At 50.8% G+C, this 3,888-nt stretch overlaps 1 pseudogene; it reads right to left on the bottom strand.

Annotated features, from left to right (window-relative positions):
- Positions 1 to 234: 234 nt before the first annotated feature.
- Positions 235 to 2,596, bottom strand: LOC140604324 (low-density lipoprotein receptor-related protein 10-like; annotated as a pseudogene).
- Between the last annotated feature and the right edge of the window lie 1,292 nt (positions 2,597 to 3,888).

Raw genomic sequence — 3,888 nt, 5'->3', positions numbered from 1 at the left:
ACACTCTGGGATTTTCTTTTTCTTTTTTAAATGATAGCCACTTAAGAGCTTTTCTCGTTTCCCAATTCCTAAATTCCACATTTTCAGTCCATTCTGTCACAGTAGCTTTTGGTGCAGCTGCGATCAGGGAGACGGATGCCCAGTTGCATTGCCTGTTTGAGCAACAGGGTCATGATTAGGAAAGAGCTGAGGAGTAAGGGAATCCTCTAGAGATGCCTCTCTATGAGAGCACAATTAGTGTGTCCAGTGAACCCTAAAGTCAGTTATAGGAGTGCCTGTGTTTGGTCCCGCCAGATTCTTCAAAGATGCACAAGAACAAAATGAGGGGCTCCTGGGTAGCTCAGTGGCGATGACCATCAGCAGGCCGTGCACCAGGCTGCCGATGGCAGCGGCCGTCATGACCTTGTGGGGCAGGGCATAGGAGCAGTCCACTCATGCCTGCCGTCGGAACGGTCTGGCTGCCCATCACACACCCACATCTTGTATACACACTTCTCGACCCGGCATTGGAATTTGCCATGCTGGCAGTGCTGGCAACGTCTCTCATCGGCAACGTTGGTGCAGAAAGTCTGGTAGTTGCAGCAGTCGGCGGGCGGGTAGCAGGCCGTGGCCCCAGGGGTGCTGGCAGCTGGCAGGGGGTTCGCCAAGTGGCGAACATAAGAGGAGTGCATGGCGGGCACTGCTCAGGCAATAAGTTAGGAAGCAGCAGGGCTGGTGGTGGCAGCAGATGCGGGCTGGGGCCTCACTCTGGGCAGGCACGAGGTCATCGATGGCCTGGCCCTGCTTCAGCCACTGCTCCATCTTGACGAGCAGCTTCACACCATCGACCACCATCTGTACCAGCTCCACCTCTGAGAAGCCCAGGTGGTCTGCGTTGGAGACATCAAAGACGCCACCCACAGCAGCTGTGTCCACACCACCTGTGTCCGGGCGGGCAGCTGAGACAGTATTCCTCGATCGAGCCGTCAGCACAGCCCCACGAGCTGTCGCAGCACTGCCCTCAGCAGCAGCGCTCCTCCAGGCCCTCTCTGGCCCCTAGGCTGGTGCCCAGGCCGCAAGGTCCATCCCAGGGCAGGTAGTAGCCTCGCACGTGGTAGGTGGTGTTGAAGCCTCCAGGCAACCATGCGGCAAGCCACGATGGCCTGGCCAGAGACACATGTCAGTAGACACATGACACAGCACAGTAGTCAATACCATAAACCATCATGAAGGTCAAGTGGAAGTAAAGAGATAGACATGAGCAACTAGAGGGACTCCTAGGAGGGCAGCCTTGCCATTGCTGGAGTGGATGAGGCTGTGCAGCACCGAGGGGGCCCGGGAGGCCCCACGCAATCATCCTCATGTGCTGCATCTCCGTAGGCCAGGTCCAGGGCCGCGAAGCGCACCGCCAGGCACCCACCGTCATGGGGCTCCAGCAGCCAGAGGCAGGACGGGGGTGGGAGACTGAGGCCAGGGGTGAGTAGTGGGGGGAAGAGAAGACCCCGTAAAAGTCTTCCAAGGTATGGTTGCAGGGTGACGCGGGGACAGGGGCTGGGGTCAGGTCAGGGAAGGGGTCTGAGCTGCAACCTGCCTTGTCAGAACCATCGCCACAGGCATCAGGGTTGTCGCAGTGCTGGGCCAAGGGCGCACAGTGGTGGTTCAGGCCCTGGAACTCATCTGGCCAGCACATCAGCCAATCTGCAGAGGCACCAAGAAGGGCTGTACCACTAGAGCTGGTGGGATCTTCCCCTCCTCCCTGGGGCTTCTGCTCCCTGTTCTACTAGTTCCAGAGACATCCCTGTCCAGCATACCTTGGCTGTAAGAGAGCAGGGAGCCCTGGCCCATGGGTGCTCTGGCCCCGGCGGAGTTGTATGTGATGGTGACGTTGTCCCCCAGGCAGCTGCAGAGGGCTGGCAGGTGCCTCACACAGGGAGATCTGTGGCTGGAGAGGGGAGCGCAGGATGAAGCTCTCTGAGCCACAGGCCAGGTGCAGTTTTTGGAACCTATGGGTGGAGGAGAGCAGGACGTGAGATCTTCTTTTTTATTAAGATTTTATTTTTGGGACACCCAGATGGCTCAGTGGTTGAGTGTCTGCCTTTGGCTCAGAGTGTGATTCCCAGGTCCTGGGATCCAGTCCCACATCAGGCTCCATGCAGGGAACCTGCTTCTCCCTCTGCCTATGTCTCTGCCTCTCTCTGTGTGTCTCTCATGAATAAATAAATAAATAAATTCTTTTTAAAAAAATGAGCAGAGAGTCCCTATAGTTGCTCATGCCTATCTCTTTACTTCCACTTGACCTTCATGGTGGTTTATGGTGTTGACTACTGTGCTGTGTCATGTGTCTACTGACCCCCAAAGGCAAGTGTGATCACTAGTTGAAGTTGATTCCTCAGAACCACTCTCCCACCTAGTGCTCCAGATGTGATTTTGTTTGATAAGCGTTGATGGTATCAGTTAGGAAGCGTTACATTGTACATAACAGGAGAACAATTGGCTGGAAAGTGCAGAGACAAAGCTTCAGCCTCAGAGAATGCTCTCACTAAAGACTTGATTCTTTTCCCATCTTCCTTCCTGACTTCACACTAAGTCTGTTTCTTTCTTTATTCCCAAGATGCATACCGGCAGCTCCTGGAGTAGCACGTCCTTTTACCTCATCCAGCAGATGTGAAACTTCTTGCCCTGAGATTTCTTGGTGTAAAGCTTGAGATTTGTTCTGAATTTGCTAAGGTGATAGAACTGCCCTGAGTCAGCTTTCTGGCTATGGGGTGGACCTGGCTGAGTGGCATAGCCACACTTAGGAGCTCTGCACTGGAAGAGCCGGTAGAAGTCAGACCATTAGCAAAGAGAGTGGTGGATGGTGAAGAGGTGGCCAACTAGTGTCCAGTATAAGATTTATGCTTGGTCTTCTTGATGTTTGAACATTAGCAATGTATTTAAGTAATACTTTGGGGGGCACCTGGGTGGCTCAGTGGTTGAGCATCAGGTCGTGATCCCAGGGTCCTGGGATCGAGTCTCACATCAGCTTCCCCGCAGGGAGCCTGCTTCTCCCTCTGCTTGTGTCTCTGCTTCTCTCTCTGTGTGTTTCTCATGAATAAATAAATAAAATCCTTAAAAAAAAGTAATACTTTGGCCTCTTGTTTTCCTTTGTATTTGAGGAGTCCCCTTCACCAAATTCCTGACCCTCTGAAACCCATTCACTACCACTATTTGCATGGCTGCTTCTGCCAAATCTAGACCGAATTCTTTCTAACAGGGCAGGAAGGGTGATATGATTTTGATAACAATCTTAACTTTAAAATACCTACTATTTGTAGAAATACTACTTATGCAAATATGTTTGTAAACACCAGCTTTCATTATCATTCCTTTGTTTAGTCTAGTATCTTTATATTCTTCACTCTTTTGTCTATTCATCCATTCCATTGGAAAACATATATTAAATATCTGCCATGTACCAGTCACTGTGCAAGATCCTAAGGTCCAAGGATTAACAGCATACTAAACTCAAGGAGTTCAAAAAAAAAAAAGAAAGAGAAGCACATAAACAATGAACGGTCATAAAGTAATTTTTTGGTAAAAGTATAAAAAAGTATTACTAAACTCTGAACCACTGTGTTGTGTGTGTGTGTGCACACGCGTGTGCATGCACGCACGTGTTGCTAGTCAATTTCCATTTCCTACCTGCTTTCCTGGTCTAAATGTCCTCACTGTGTCACTCTTCCTCACTTGAGTTATGACTGCTGTATTTCTTTTCCTCGTTGAGGTTGTGTTGTCTTCTGCTCCCAGGACTCTGCAAAATAGCAGCAGAGCTAGTCAGCGTCGTGTACACCTGCAGTTGTCTGAACAAACACATGGTTGATGACCAGAGGAACATTGGTGCTTTCTAGATGGTTTCTCAGTTTCACTGTG

Source organism: Canis lupus, chromosome 14 (genome assembly GCF_048164855.1).
Source record: "Canis lupus baileyi chromosome 14, mCanLup2.hap1, whole genome shotgun sequence".
NCBI classification, from domain to species: Eukaryota; Metazoa; Chordata; class Mammalia; order Carnivora; family Canidae; genus Canis; species Canis lupus.
This window is presented reverse-complemented; position numbering and strand designations above follow the sequence as displayed.